The sequence below is a fragment of the Daphnia pulex genome, chromosome 7 (genome assembly GCF_021134715.1).
Source record: "Daphnia pulex isolate KAP4 chromosome 7, ASM2113471v1".
Classification (NCBI taxonomy): domain Eukaryota; kingdom Metazoa; phylum Arthropoda; class Branchiopoda; order Diplostraca; family Daphniidae; genus Daphnia; species Daphnia pulex.
The window spans coordinates 4,342,329-4,359,784 of NC_060023.1; the positions used below are offsets into that span (position 1 = coordinate 4,342,329).

The window sequence follows — 17,456 nt, forward strand, 5'->3', positions numbered from 1 at the left end:
TGGATCTACTATTTCAAAAATAGAAACTCATTAAAAAAATATGTACTTCTGTTGATCATTGGCGATTCCAATTTTCATAATTCTCGCCTAAGATGTTAACCAACACGATTGACATGGTTTTGTATTAAAGTTACTTTTGATTAGATTCCTTAGTGACTCACGATCTATTTGTTGATTTATTTTTAATAATATCTACAAATTCGAAATCTGTTCAATTTACTCATTTGCAGAAATATTTCTGATTTTTTACCCATATAGTACTGCATAGACCGGGAATCGAACCCGGGCCGCCTACGTGGCAAGCGAGCATTCTACCACTGAACCATCGATGCGACATTGCTCAAGTCTACTGTGCACAGAGAAAATTTTAGAAAATACATTGCATCATCAAAAAAACATTGGTCTAGCAGAGCGTAGTTTCGATCTACGGACCTCTGGGTTATGGGCCCAGCATGCTTCTGCTGCGCCACTCTGCTTGTATCTACTCTTTCAAAAATAGAAACTCATTCCAAAAAATGTGTACTTCTGTTGATCATTGGCGATTCCAATTTTCATAATTATCATCTAAGATTTTAACCCACACGATTGACATCATTTTCTAATAATGTAACTTTTGATTAGATTCCTACAAAACTACTCATTTGCAGAAATATTTCTGAGTTCCTACCAAACTAGTACTGCATCGATCGGGAATCGAACCCGGGCTGCCCACTTGGCAAGCGAGCATTCTACCACTGCACCATCAATGCGACAATGCCTAAGTCTACTGTGCATAGAGAGATTTTTAGAAAATACATTGCATCATCAAAAAAACATTTGTCTAGCAGAGCGTTGTTTCAATCGACGGACCTCAGGATTATGGGCACAGCACGCTTCCGCTGCGCCACTCTGCTTGAATCTACTCTTTCAAAAAAAGAAACTCATTCCAAAAAATGTGTTCTTCTGTTGATCATTGGCGATTCCAATTTTCATAATTATCGCCTAAGATGTTAACCAACACGATTGACATGGTTTTGTATTAAAGTTATTTTTGATTAGATTCCTTAGTGACTCACGATCTATTTGTTGATTTATTTGAATAATATCTACAAATTAGAAATCTGATCAATTTACTCATTTGCAGAAATATTTCTGAGTTTTTACCCATACAGTACTGCATAGACCAAAAGGCTGTGTCTGAAACTTTTTCATGTAACAGACAAAGCCATGTCTTAGGTTTTCCTTATTTTTATTACATTGCCTCCTTATATTTGTTATACATTTATTTTATTCCTTTTCAAATCACAGCATAAACGTCCAAACGTTTATATTCCCTTTCATAATTTTCTAAAAAAATTTCTGTTTCAATGGTATGGGTTACATAAAACATTTCAGACACAGCCTTATCTTAAGTCGCAGAGCATATGTTGCGGGTTGCACATTTTGAATTTTTTTTCTTTTTATCTTAGCATTTCTTTAAAAAACTTAAACCTTAGCGTAAAGCAATTATCAAGTTTACTTAAAAAAACACATTTTTTGAAAATTCTTCCCATTTTCATTGTTGGAGCTTGGATACGTTGCTTAAAAAGTCGGTAAATTTTTAATGTGTAGATATTCACACATGGCCTCCGGCGGTAAATTTGCAGGGTAGAGGTTGTGTTATATTGACTCCGGCGGTAAATTTGCAGGATAGAGGATATTAACGTTTTGCCTCCGGCGGTAAATTAGTAGTAGAATTTTTCACGCATTGCTTCCAGCTGTTTTTTTTCAATATGTATATTCTTTAATTTTACTGTTTAGTTTTGTGTAAAAAAAATTTTTTTCGCGAAATTTTGACTTGTCTGAGTCATGGCTAACAAAAGCATCCGTAAAAAAAAAATTTATCCTTATAAAAAGTAAGTCTATCACTGGAATTCAACCATGAATCTCTTTATTACTAAGCCAGTGCTATAACCATTATGCTTTTTCAGATTAAAATATAGCCATTTAAAAAATATATATATTGTTTTGCGTCAACGCCGTGTTTTTTGCGTGAAAAATTTTCTATCACGATATATCGTCGGTACCGCACATTGGCTGCACGTATCCTTCCCCTGACACGCCGTTATTCCCGATCAACGATGTAAGCGGGAGTGGGCTTGATCCACCATACTTGACATCTTAAAGCCAGAGCCATAGCCACTACACCGTCAGCTGCTGTGATTATGTAACCTTTGCTAGATTCAATTGGCCTCCGGCGGTAAATTTGTAGGGTAGAGATGTTCACGCATTGCCTGACATAGTATATTCACGCTTGGCCTCCGGCGGTAAATTTCTAGGGTAGAGAAATCCCGCACGGCCTCCGGCGGTAAATTCGCAGGGTAGAGCGGCATAGCCTCCGGTGGTACCCTTGTAAGATAGATGTGATGACGTATTGCCTCCGGTGGTAAGCTCGACCAATTACAGCGTGCGCTCACACCTACAGACAAACAAACAGACAGATACACAAACAAACTCCTCCCCAATTTAGCCCTTTGCGCTTTATAGACAAGGGACTATACTATATATAGCGCTACTAAGCGAAAGGTAAACGCGAAGATTACATATGTGCGATATATTTTATATCCAGCCAGATTTATTTTAGATATATTTTATTTATGAGAAAATTTATGAATGCTGAAAGTTTTTTTAGATATACATATATTAGTTTTAGATCTAGCGCTATATATTAAGCGCGCATGGCGCTAAAAAATAAATTTAAATTATCTTTCGCGCGATGATCTAAATTACGCGCAATTAATTCATCATATTATAAAAGAGCGATATAAGCGCTAAAATAATTATTTAGCGCTACATATCATACAAACATAACGCGCATCGCAATCAAGTCAATTGCTCTAATAATTTATTTTAGTCTGGGAGCTGGGTGACCAAAAAATGATTTTTGTTTAGCAAAAGGTTTGAGGCTAAAATGTGGTTAGGGGGGGTATGACACACACGAAAAGCCACGTCTGTCGACTGGCGGCCGGGGCGTTCAAGCGGGACGCGATCCCGAAATCGGCGTGAACGGTAAAAAAATCAACTTTGTTTAGCAAGCCCAAATTATATCTTAAAAAATAGAGGGATATCAACTTTATTTAATTTCCGACAGACAGACGTCATAATCTGGGGCCTTGGGGCCATCAGACGTCGGTGTGTAAGAAATTTTACGAAATTTCAGTAAATTGTGAAAATGGCAACGCTGCATCCTAAGCGCCTAATTTCAAATAGAGAGAGTTGGGGAGGATCTGTGAGTTTTTAACTAAGTAAATGTGAACAGAAAATGCATTTTTCGGTTTTTTTAATAAGATTATGCATTTATTTTGTTTAACTGATAATTTTTTTATTATTTGGTTAGTGTAATTTGGTTGCTAAATTTTTGGCGGTTCAAATTTCTTCCCTATGTAACCCGCTTTTTTTCTGCTCCTCTTTCGTAAAAGCATACCGAACGTCACGGGAAACCCTTGACTAACATACGTTATGGTTTTCCCCTGTATTAGCATGGGTTGTTCCCCGCTTATGTGTATGCGCTTTGATGATATCGGAAACAAACGCCAATCGGAGCTATCGACCAATACTCGTTCTTCTTCTTCTTTCTTTTTGACGATATCTTTTAAGTATATTACTTATTTATACTATAGGCTACATATAGGCCTACTTGTGTATAATTTCCCCTTGCTGTTGAAGAGAGACGGGACTCTCTCTGGTTGTCCCGCGGCCAACCACTTGCCCATCCGCATCGAATAAATCGGGCGCTTCACGCTATTGCAGCTGGAGTTGGCGTCGACCAATTTGATCCGATCGACGACGACGGCCAACGATGTCAACCGTTTGGTTTCTTATTCTCGCTATATTGACGCAACAGAGAGAGTCTTATATATATTATATAGCACCGTAGGACTATAATAGACAACTTCCAAATAATATACCTAAACTTCTTACGTCTTAATGACTCACTCCCTCCATTTCGAAAGACATTCGTCTTTCCGCCCGGAGTTTTTCAATTTTTTTTTCTTTGCTGTTAGAAAATATAAGACGGCATCAGGCCTAAATACCCATTAACCTATATTTTGAATCGAAAATGTCCAAGAGATTCTTTTTTCTTTTGATTTTTTTATTTGGATGCATCAATCCAATCACCAAACGTTTTCTCTTTTTTTATTCTTTCGAAATTTTGGTCTCTTGTGTGGCTTCTCATATCTTTTCCCGCGGCTGATTGCGTCCATCACTACTCTACGTATAGCAGCAGTCGTCTGTGCGTGAAAGAAGGGCCTGCCACAAGGCCGTGATTGCAATCACGACCGTATGCATGCATACGGAGCTAACCCCCTATGGCTTTTCGGAGTCAGGGTTGTGGTCCTGGAAGGTTGCGCTGTGTACCACCAATCGCCACCCAAAATATAAAAATAAATAAATTTCTATAGTCGGGCAAAAATGCTCCGAGGGCTCGTGACCAACCCAAAACACACAGGACCGGGCCAGCAATAGCGTGTGAGCCCTTAAAAAATAAAGGCTGGTCACACAACCAGCACATCTCTATATAATAGTTGTAAATATGCCCAGCTCAATATCTCTCGGACGTGACAGACTCGAGTTTTCTCCGGAATAGAAAATTGGGCCGGACCCTCGATGGATCGCGTTATCAAATTTCTTATTTTTCTTATATACGACGTCAAACTGCCCTATTTTACTTATTTTATTCATGAATCTTTCTCGCCAGCTTATTTTTTACTGAACCAAATGATAACGAATAAGAAACCAAACGGTTGACATCGTTGGCCGTCGTCGTCGATCGGATCAAATTGGTCGACGCCAACTCCAGCTGCAATAGCGTGAAGCGCCCGATTTATTCGATGCGGATGGGCAAGTGGTTGGCCGCGGGACAACCAGAGAGAGTCCCGTCTCTCTTCAACAGCAAGGGGAAATTATACACAAGTAGGCCTATATGTAGCCTATAGTATAAATAAGTAATATACTTAAAAGATATCGTCAAAAAGAAAGAAGAAGAAGAACGAGTATTGGTCGATAGCTCCGATTGGCGTTTGTTTCCGATATCATCAAAGCGCATACACATAAGCGGGGAACAACCCATGCTAATACAGGGGAAAACCATAACGTATGTTAGTCAAGGGTTTCCCGTGACGTTCGGTATGCTTTTACGAAAGAGGAGCAGAAAAAAAGCGGGTTTCATAGGGAAGAAATTTGAACCGCCAAAAATTTAGCAACCAAATTACACTAACCAAATAATAAAAAAATTATCAGTTAAACAAAATAAATGCATAATCTTATTAAAAAAACCGAAAAATGCATTTTCTGTTCACATTTACTTAGTTAAAAACTCACAGATCCTCCCCAACTCTCTCTATTTGAAATTAGGCGCTTAGGATGCAGCGTTGCCATTTTCACAATTTACTGAAATTTCGTAAAATTTCTTACACACCGACGTCTGATGGCCCCAAGGCCCCAGATTATGACGTCTGTCTGTCGGAAATTAAATAAAGTTGATATCCCTCTATTTTTTAAGATATAATTTGGGCTTGCTAAACAAAGTTGATTTTTTTACCGTTCACGCCGATTTCGGGATCGCGTCCCGCTTGAACGCCCCGGCCGCCAGTCGACAGACGTGGCTTTTCGTGTGTGTCATACCCCCCCTAACCACATTTTAGCCTCAAACCTTTTGCTAAACAAAAATCATTTTTTGGTCACCCAGCTCCCAGACTATTTGTACTTAACTTGCGAACGAAGCGCTAAATTGGTAAAATTTACGAAACGCACAAGCGCTGAAATAAATAGTTTGCGCTAATAAACGCGCATCGTATCAAATATTATTAAATGGGCGCGACAAGGAAAACGATTGCGGTGACTTGTCGGACGAGTACCGAACGCTTGTCCGTTATTTTAGTGCTTATCACGGATCCGGCCATCCATTATTTTAGCGCTAAGTGCCGCCCGTCCGCTCAGTGAACAAAAAAAACAAAGTCAAATATTTCGCGCTAGATCAATATTGCTATCTAAGCGAGCATGGCGCTAATAACGATACATTTTTCCTTAACTTTTGAGGGATGCGATAAATTAATCGCAATCAAGTTTAATATAGTATAATTTATGAAACGAAGATAAACCGCTATAATAAATCTTTAGCTCGAAAAATCACGAAGTCAAATAGGCTAATTCGTGCTAGATCTAGTGCTATGTAAGCGCGAATTGTGCTAATGTTTTTTTGATTAACTTCCGCACGTTGCGCTAAATTTATTCTAATTTATTTAATCCTATTATTTATGAAACGCGCAAGCACTGAAATAAATATTTAACGCTGCTTACCGCGCATCATATTCAAGTAGGCTAAATTGAACTGTCGCACTTCTGGCAAATTTCCGGCTGAAATAAATTGCGCCGAATTTTGAGCATCACACGTTACTTTATCGCTAAGCGTCGCCTGTCCGCTGTTTCAGAAGCTCGCTCCATGAAAATAATTACGTTAAATATTTCGCGCTAGATTTCTTGCTAATAAGCGTGCATGACGCTTATGATTTAATTAAGATTAACTTACGCGCAATTTGCTATTTATTGTTATTTATTATTCTTCGCCATGAATTGTACCATAATATTAAAGAAAAAATTCAATTCTATTTAAAAAATTAATTCATATAGCTACTTAACGCGCAACGAATTAAAGTAAATACAACGGAAGCACATCCCGCAAAGTTTGGGCTGACATTTATTGCGGTAATATTTCGCCGTTTAATTCCGGGCTTGTAGTACTGCCCCTTTGCGACTACATGAACCACATGTGTGTCGTTGCAAGCAAGCGGTAGTCTCACTAGTCTGGCCAGCACGGAATTTAAGGGTAAAATATGAGCGGGATTAATTTCAGTCGATAATTTATAAGAAGTGCATCCGTTTAAATAAATTTAGTGTGATGCGCGTTAATTAGCGCAAAATATTAATTTTTAGCACTTGCTCGTTTCTTAAATTTTATGATGATATTTATCGTGCGCTATTTAGCTTATTGCAAGCAAGTTATCCAGATCATTAGTGCAATGCGCGCTTATGAGCTAGATCTAGCACGATATTTTTGAATTAATTATTTGCGCGGAGTGAGCCGCCTAAAACAGTATAGACAGGTGGTTCTTCGCTCAGAAACAGACATTAGCGCTAAAACAGTCAAATAATTCGTGCTAGATCTAGCGCTATGTCGCCTGTTTGCTATTTCAGGCTGCTGGCAAAGCGGAAATAACAGCATACACTTTTAAACGCATAGTAGGCTACTAATAAATTACTTGCGCTTTACTATAGCACGCGATGCCGGATGCGCTATAATTTATCGAAAATTCATTTCGTCAGATTTATTACGAAACGCGAAAGCGATTAAATAAATATGTTATTGCGCTACCTAACGCGCATCGCACTAAAATTTATTAAACAGGCGAGGCAAGGAACACGATTGTGGCGACAGCGGTCAGACGAGTAGCACACGCACCCGTCCGTTATTTAAGCGTAATCGTCGCCCATCCCGTTCTTGGCGGCTCGCTGCACGAAAAATAACGAAGTCAATTATTTCGAGCAAGAATTAGGGCTATCTTTATAAGCGCTCATGGCGCTAATGATTTATTTATGCTTAACTTTCGAGGGATGCGCTAGACGTAGCGCTATCAAGTTCATTATATAATTTACGAAACCCGGATATCCCGGTAAAAAAATATTTAGCGCGAAATATAGATTAGTCAAATATTTCGCGCTAGATCTAGACTGGATCTAGCGCGATGTAAGCTCGCATTGCGCTTGTCATTTACTTGTGATAAACTTGTGCACGATAAGCGAAATTTAGCGCGGTTTTTTTCATTATTTTATTAGCGAAACGCGCAAGCGCTAATTTAAATATTTAGCGCTACTTTAGGCTAACGAACATCGCATTTAAGTAAATTCAACAAGCGCACTTCTCGCAAATTTTGGTTTTAAATAATATTTTTTTTTTATTTATTGAGTAGCGAAGTCTCTCGGCCGTAAAGAAAAGCCGTCAACGACGGGTAGCCGATCAACCGGGACAGATCGACCGTCGTGAAACCCATCATCGGACTAATCTGTGTACGTGTCGTCGCCAGCAAGTGAATTTTATGGTTAAAATATTAGCGGGATAAATTTCATATGAAAATTTATGAGAAGAGTGCTCGTTTAGTGTGATGCGCGTTAAGTAGCGCACACAATTATTTTAATCGTGCGTAAGTTATTTAGAAGAAAAAAATTAGCGCAATGCGCGCTTAGTAGCGCTATAGATCTAGCGCGATATTATTAAATTAATTATTTGTTTAGAGCGAGCCGCCCAAAACAGTAGACAGGCGGTACTTAGTGCTAAAATGGTGAACCGGCCCGCAATAATCGCTAAAAATAGACATGCGCGTGACTGTACATTTCTATACAGGACAATAGATCAAATTACAGGCGCTCTTGTAGCCTATGTGTATGCGTCTGCAAGATGCGCAAAATTTAGCGCCATTAATTTCAAGCCAAAATTTACGAGAAGTGCGCCCGTTCATTTTACTTAAATGCGATGTGCGTTAAGTGGCGCAAAGCGTTTCGTAAATTATATGTGAAATGTATTGCACAGAATTTAGCGCATCGCGCGTGAGTTTATCTCAATTAAATCATTTTCGACAAGCGCGCTTACATAGCGCTAGATCTAGCACGAAATATTTGACTTATCGATTTTTCGCTGAAAATATTTATTTTAGCTGGTTCTCCTCGTTTCGTAAATGCTATCAATGAACTTAATAGCGCAATTCACAAAAGTTAAACAAAATTCAATCATTATCGCCATGCACGCTTAGATTAGCGCTAGATCTAGCACAAAATATTCAACGAAACTGTTTATTGCTGTGCGAGCCGCTTAAAACAGATGACGGATTTCGCTTTGCGCTAAAATAACGGACGGGCCCGCAATAAGCACTAAAATAATGAACGATCGTGCGCTACTCGTCTGCCCCGTGACCGCAATCGTATTCGTTGTCGCGTTCGTTTAATTAAATCGTGCGTGAATATCCTATGTCAGGCAATGCGTGAACATCTCTACCCACCAAATTTACCGCCGGAGGCCAATTGAATCTAGCAAAGGTTACACAATCACAGCAGCTGACGGTGTAGTGGCTATGGCTCTGGCTTTAAGATGTCAAGTATGGTGGATCAAGCCCACTCCCGCCTACCTCGTTTATCGGGAATAACGGCATGTCAGGGGATAGATACGTGCAGCCAAGGTGCGGTACCGACGATTTATCGAGATAGAAAATTTTTCACGCAAAAAACACGGCGTTGACGCAAAACAATATATATTTTTTAACAAGCAATCCACCACTCAACCGCACCAAATCCATGGACCCCACTTTTTTTTCCCATTCCGCTATGGGACTAAGAAATCTGAAATAATTCAGGCATATTTAGTTTTTTAGTCCGGATTCACCTGTTTTTGCAGAATTTAAATATTCCCTGCCGTTTGGGAGATATTTAATGTTAAAGTTTGAGTTTTTTCAAATTTTAACAATTTTAGGGGGTCTTTGGCATCGCTTTTTGGGTAAATGCTAACCTTAAAAAAAAACAAATTCAACCAAAAGTTTGCTTGGCCATCCCTTAATACCAATCCAAAAGGAATTTACATTCCGAATTAGATTGACCGAGTTATTCCCAATCTAGTAAAGTGTAATTTTGACCAGTTTCCCACCCGACCTAGTCGCCATTTTTTATTACTCTCCCTCGCGTTCCTAGCGTCCATAGCGGAATGGGAAAAAAAGTGGGGTCCATGGATTTGGTGCGGTTGAGTGGTGGATTGCTTGTTAAATGGCTATATTTTAATCTGAAATAGCATAAAGGTTATAGCACTGGCTTAGTAATAAAGAGATTCATGGTTGAATTCCAGTGATAGACTTACTTTTTATAAGGATAATTTTTTTTTACGGATGATTTTGTTAGCCATGACTCAGACAAGTCAAAATTTCGCGAAAAATTTTTTTTTTTACACAAAACTAAACAGTAAAATTAAAGAATATACATATTGAAAAAAAACAGCCGGAAGCTATGCGTGAAAAATTCAACTACTAATTTACTGCCGGAGGCAAATGGTTAATATCCTCTACCCTGCAAATTTACCGCCGGAGTCAATATAACACAACCTCTACCCTGCAAATTTACCGCCGGAGGCCATGTGTGAATATCTACACATTAAAAATTTACCGACTTTTTAAGCAACGTATCCAAGCTCCAACAATGAAAATGGGAAGAATTTTCAAAAAATATTTTTTTTCAAATCTTGAAGTTAACTTGATAATTGCTTTACGCTAAGGTTTAAGTTTTTTAAAGAAATGCTAAGATAAAAAGATAAAAAATTCTCAAAATGTGCAACCCGCAACATATGCTCTGCGACTTAAGATAAGGCTGTGTCTGAAATTTTTTATGTAACCCATACCATTGAAACAGAAATTTTTTTAGAAAATTATGAAAGGGAATATAAACGTTTGGACGTTTATGCTGTGAATTGAAAAGGGATAAAATAAATGTATAACAAATATAAGGAGGCAATGTAATAAAAATAAGGAAAACCTAAGACATGGCTTTGTCTGTTACATGAAAAGTTTCAGACACAGCCTTGTCTTAAGTCGGAGAGGACATGTTGCGATTGACATGGTTTTGTATTAAAGTTACTTATTATTAGATTCCTTTGTGATTCACGATCTATTTGTTGATTTATTTTTAATAATATCTACAAATTTGAAATCTGACCAATTTACTCATTTGCAGAAATATTTCTGAGTTTTTACCCACATAGTACTGCATAGACCGGGAATCGAACCCGGGCCGCCCACGTGGCAAGCGAGCATTCTACCACTGAACCACCGATGCGACATTGCCAAAATCTACTGTACACAGAGAAATTTTTAGAAAATACATTGCATCATCAAACAAACATTTGTCTAGCAGAGCGTAGTTTCGATCTATGGACCTCTGGGTTATGGGCCCAGCATGCTTCCGCTGCGTCACTCTGCTACTCTTCAAAAATAGAAACTCATTCAAAAAATTGTGTACTTCTGTTGATCATTGGCGATTCCAATTTTCATAATTATCGCCTAAGATGTTAACCAACACGATTGACATGGTTTTGTATTAAAGTTACTTTTGATTAGATTCCTTAGTGACTCACGATCTATTTGTTGATTTATTTTTAATAATATCTACAAAGTCGAAATCTGGTCTATTTACTCATTTGCAGAAATATTTCTGAGTTTTTACCCATATAGTACTGCATAGACCGGGAATCAAACCCGGGCCGCCCACGTGACAAGCGAGCATTCTACCACTGAACCATCGATGCGATATTGCTCAAGTCTTCTGTGCACAGAGAAAATTTTAGAAAATACATTGCATCATGAAAAAAAACATTTGTCTAGCAGAGCGTAGTTTCGATCTACGGAACTCTGGGTTATGGGTCCAACGAGCTTCAACAGCGCCACTCTGCTTGGATCTACTCTTTCAAAAATAGAAACTCATTCAAAAAAAATGTGTACTTCTGTTGATCATTGGAAATTCCAATTTTCAAAATTCTCGCCTAAGATGTTAACAAACACGATTGACATGGTTTTGTATTAAAGTTATACTTTTGATTAGATTCCTTAGTGACTCACGATCTATTTGTTGATTTATTTTTAATAATAAATATACAAATTCGATATCTGATCAATTTACTCATTTGAAGAAATATTTCTGAGTTTATACCCACATAGTACTGCATAGACCGGGAATCGTACCCGGGACGCCCACGTGGCAAGCGAGCATTCTACCACTGAACCATCGGTGCGACATTGCTCAAGTCTACTGTGCACAGAGAAAATTTTAGAAAATACATTGCATCATCAAAAAAAAAATTTGTCTAGCAGAGCGTAGTTTCGATCTACGGACCTCTGGGTTATGGGCCCAGCACGCTTCCGCTGCGCCACTCTGCTTGGATCTACTATTTCAAAAATAGAAACTCATTCAAAAAAATGTGTACTTCTGTTGATCATTGGCGATTCCAATTTTCATAATTATCATCTAAGATTTTAACCCACACGATTGACATGGTTTTGTAAAAATGTAACTTTTTATTAGATTCCTACAAAACTACTCATTTGCAGAAATATTTCTGAGTTCTTACCAAACTAGTACTGCATCGACCGGGAATCGAACCCGGGCCGCCCACGTGGCAAGGGAGCATTCTACCACTGAACCATCAGTGCGACATTGCCCAAGTCTACTGTGCATAGAGAAATTTTTAGAAAATACATTGCATCATCAAAAAAACATTTGTCTAGCAGAGCGTAGTTTCGATCTACGGACCTCTGGGTTATGGGCCCAGCACGCTTCCGCTGCGCCACTCTGCTTGGATCTATTATTTCAAAAATAGAAACTCATTCAAAAAAATGTGTTCTTCTGTTGATCATTGGCGATTCCAATTTTCATAATTATCATCTAAGATTTTAACCCACACGATTGACATGGTTTTGTAATAATGTAACTTTTGATTAGATTCCTACAAAACTACTCATTTGCATCACATAATGCACATCACCTAAGATTTTAACCCACACGATTGACATGGTTTTGTAATAATGTAACTTTTGATTAGATTCCTACAAAACTACTCATTTGCCGAAATATTTCTGGGTTCTTACCAAACTTGTACTGCATCAACCGGGAATCGAACCCGGGCCGCCCACGTGGCAAGGGAGCATTCTACCACTGAACCATCGATGCGACATTGCCAAAGTCTACTGTGCACAGAGAAATTTTTAGAAAATACATTGCATCATCAAAAACACATTTGCCTAGTAGTTTCCATCTACGGACCTCTGGGTTATGGGCCCAGCACGCTTCCTCTGCGCCACTCTGCTACTCTTCATAAATAGAAACTCATTCAAAAAAATGTGTACTTCTGTTGATCATTGGCGATTCCAATTTTCATAAGTCTCGCCTAAGATGTTAACCAACACGATTGACATGGTTTTGTATTAAAGTTACTTTTGATTAGATTCCTTAGTGACTCACGATCTATTTGTTGATTTATTTTTAATAATATCTACAAAGTCGAAATCTGGTCTATTTACTCATTTGCAGAAATATTTCTGAGTTTTTACCCATATAGTACTGCATAGACCGGGAATCAAACCCGGGCCGCCCACGTGACAAGCGAGCATTCTACCACTGAACCATCGATGCGATATTGCTCAAGTCTTCTGTGCACAGAGAAAATTTTAGAAAATACATTGCATCATGAAAAAAAAAACATTTGTCTAGCACAAAGTAGTTTCGATCTACGGAACTCTGGGTTATGGGCCCAGCGAGCTTCCACAGCGACACTCTGCTTGGATCTACTCTTTCAAAAATAGAAACTCATAAAAAAAAATGTTTACTTCTGTTGATCATTGGCGATTCCAATTTTCATAATTATCGCCTAAGATGTTAACCCACACGATTGACATGGTTTTGTATTAAAGTTACTATTGATTAGATTCCTTAGTGACTCACTATCTATTTGTTGATTTATTTTAAATAATATCTACAAAGTCGAAATCTGGTCTATTTACTCATTTGCAGAAATATTTTTGAGTTTAACCCATATAGTACTGCATAGACTGGGAATCAAACCCGGGCCGCCCACGTGAAAAGCGAGCATTTTACCACTGAACCATCGATGCGACATTGCTTAAGTCTACTGTGCACAGAGAAAATTTTGGAAAATACATTGCATCATAAAAAAAAACATTTGTCTAGCAGATCGTAGTTTCGATCTACGGACCTCTGGGTTATGGGCCCAGCACGCTTCCACTGCGCCACTTTGCTTGGATCTACTCTTTCAAAAATAGAAACTCATTCAAAAAAAAAATGTGTACTTCTGTTGATCATTGGCGATTCCAATTTTCATAATTCTCGCCTTAGATGTTAACCAACACGATTGACATGGTTTTGTATTAAAGTTACTTTTGATTAGATTCCTTAGTGACTCAAGATCTATTTGTTGATATATTTTTAATAATATCTACAAAGTCGAAATCTGGTCTATTTACTCATTTGCAGAAATATTTCTGAGTTTATACCCATATAGTACTGCATGGACCGGGAATCAAACCCGGGACGCCCACGTGACAAGCGAGCATTCTACCACTGAACCATCGATGCGATATTGCTCAAGTCTTCTGTGCACAGAGAAAATTTTAGAAAATACATTGCATCATGAAAAAAAACATTTGTCTAGCAGAACGTAGTTTCGATCTACGGAACTCTGGGTTATGGGCCCAGCGAGCTTCCACAGCGCCACTCTGCTTGGATCTACTCTTTCAAAAATAGAAACTCATTCCAAAAAATGTGTACTTCTGTTGATCATTGGCGATTCCAATTTTCATAATTATCGCCTAAGATGTTAACCCACACGATTGACATGGTTTTTTAATAATGTAACTTGTGATTAGATTCCTACAAAACTACTCATTTGCAGAAATATTTCTGAGGTCTTACCAAACTAGTACTGCATCCACCGGGAATCGAACCCGGGCCGCCCACGTGGCTGGTTCAAGTCCGCCTCCCACCAATATCGTTTACCGTGAACATCGGCGTGAATGGGTTACGGTATGTGTAGTCTAGGTTCAGAACTGACAAAATATCGCGATAAAAATTTTCCAATAAAAAACACGACACTGACGCACAACAATCACTTTCATTTGATCGCATTTGATAATGGATCGAATTAAAAGACGAAAAATAGATTTTTGGTTATAGCGCTGGCATGATAATGAAGAGGGCCATGGTTCATGTCTCATTATTGATTTACTTTTTTTTAGAATAAAAATATTGTTTTGACCCATGCCCTTTGTTAACCATGACTCAGACAAATCAAAATTTCGCGATAGAATTTTTTTCCAGATAATTTCAGAGAAAAAACATAGAATTTACAGAAAAATTCTGAAAAATTAGGAAGGCATTTAGCAAAAAGTCCGACTTAACAGTAGGTCCTGAATTTTTCATTTAAGACAGTTTTCAACTGGCTTACGACTATCCCTTCGCGGCGAGCTGATAAGCTTGCTTTTCTATCTTATGTTATAGGAAAGGTCTCCACCACGATTTGAAAATATTTCTGGCTAGATGTTTGGGACGTATTTGTTTTTTAAATATATTTATAGTTTCACTTATTCAAAGCGTTTTATTCTTACAGGATATGTTAATTTATTCACAATACATAATTTAAAGTTAATTTAATCAATGATTTCATAAAAACATTCATGATGTTTATGAAATAGAAACATGAAGAAACTCTTCCAGGAGCTGCTCAGGAGCTGCACTGAACTGCACTGAACTGCACAGCACAGAACAGCACAGCACAGAACATCACAGCACAGCACAGAACAGCACAGCACTAGATGTTTGGGACGTATCTTTGGTTTTTCTTCAACACAAATGCAACCTATCACATATAATGAGTTTTCTTGTAAAATTATTACACTGGTTCAACACTATTAATACCATTATATATTATAGGAAAGGTCTCCACCACGATTTTGAAATATTTCAGGCTAGATTTTTGGGACGTATTTTGTTTTTTAAATATATTTATAGTTTCACTTATTCAAAGCGTTTAATTCTTACAGGATATGTAAATTTATTTCCAATACACCATTTAAAGTTAATTTAATCAATGAATTCATAATAACATTCATGATGTTTATTAAATAGAAACAAGAAGAAACTCTTCCAGGAGCTGCCCAGGAGCTACATTGAACTGCACTGAACTGCACAGAACAGCACAGCACAGCACAGCACAGCATAGCATAGCACACCACACCACAGCATTTGAAGTTGCTAAAATATTTATTTCACTTGTTAGAACCATTTCTTTATTACAGGATATGTAAATCGATGTCCAATACACCATTTCAAGTCTATTGAATCAATTTATTCATAAAGCAATTCATGAAGAAATTGTTTTAGAAAAATATTTATAGAAAATCTTCTAGGAACTGCGAAAGGACTGTTATGAGATTTAAGTTGCTATACCCTAAGCCCATACTTCTAAAGAGAAGAGGATTTCTTCCCCTAGTGCTGCCTCACGCGGGTCACGCCTCCTTCCCTAAGCTCGGTTTACTGAATGCCCGATCTGTCTGCAAAAGAACACACAACATCACGGATCTCATTGCCTCCTCCGGGCTCGATTTTCTGGCATTAACGGAGACTTGGCTCAATGTCACCCACGGTGACCACATCCTTAGGTCAGCATGCCCTCCTGGTTTTACATCTCTGCATGTTCCTCGTTCTGTTTCCACTAAGAAAAGGGGTGGTGGCGTTGGGTTAATATTCAAAGAGGCCTTCACTGTCAGAGCAGTCAAATTTGACAATCTCCCTACCAGTTTTGAACTTCTTTGCGCCTCGATCCGTTCTTCCACCAAAGCCCTTCGTCTCTTCGTCATCTACCGTCCACCCGAACGCCCCGGCCATCCATCGTTTTCCACTTTTTTGTCCGATTTTCGCACTCTTCTTGAGTCAGCAGTCGACCTCAACGAGGAGCCGGTGATTGTCGGCGATTTCAACATCCACGTTGATGACGAGAAGTGCAGCAAAGCGCACTCATTCGTCCAGCTAATAGAAGAGATGGGCTGGGATCAACTTGTCCTCGGTCGCACTCATATTGCTGCCCACACACTTGATCTTATTCTCACTCGCAGTGGAAGCATATTTGTTTCAGACGTCCACGTCTCTGGTCTAGTTAGTGACCATCACCTCGTGACCTGCTCCGTTGGACTTTGCCGTCCAGTGAAAGAAAAGAAGACACTCTCTTTTCGTAATTACGACGCCATTGATTTGGATTCTCTTCAAGAAGATTTGTCTTCTCTTCCATTGATCACTAGTCCAGCGTGGGCCCACGGGGACCATGTGGAGTCGTTAGACGATCTCGTCGACCAATTCATGGAGGTCCGGGGGGTCGTCGAGTCGCACGCCTCACTGAAGACCAAGGTCGTCGTGCTTCGCGATCCCGCACCATGGATTAACGTTGATATCATCGACGGTCGCCGTAAACTTCGGAAGGCAGAGAGAATCTGGCGCCGTTGTGGCTACCTTCAGGGCCACCACGATTCGTACAAGCTGCTTGTTACCCAGTATGAAAAACTTCTTTACCGGGTGAAGGCTGACTACTTTTGCTCCGTTATCGCTGACTGCGCTGGAGATCAGAAGAAGCTTTACAAGATCGTTGACTCGTGGCTTGGTCGCTCAAGGGAGAGGTCACTCCCCACTCATCATTTGTCTTCTGATTTAGCTAACACTTTCTCTTCGTTTTTCTGCAACAAGGTCGACGTTATTAAGGATGAGCTAATTCGCTCGATGGCCGATATCGATCCAACCTGTGTCATAGGCTCAATTTCTTTTTTGGACACACGGACCGATGCTGATTTTCTCAC

General features: G+C 38.9%; 2 non-coding genes across 2 annotated transcripts; both read right to left on the reverse strand.

Moving 5' to 3' along the window:
• Positions 1 to 11,906: 11,906 nt before the first annotated feature.
• Trnam-cau lies at positions 11,907 to 11,978 on the reverse strand. Its single transcript has one exon. It is a non-coding gene; the product is annotated as a tRNA-Met (tRNA).
• A 345-nt stretch (positions 11,979 to 12,323) lies between these two features.
• Positions 12,324 to 12,395, reverse strand: Trnam-cau. The gene has a single exon. It is a non-coding gene; the product is annotated as a tRNA-Met (tRNA).
• Positions 12,396 to 17,456: the final 5,061 nt, after the last annotated feature.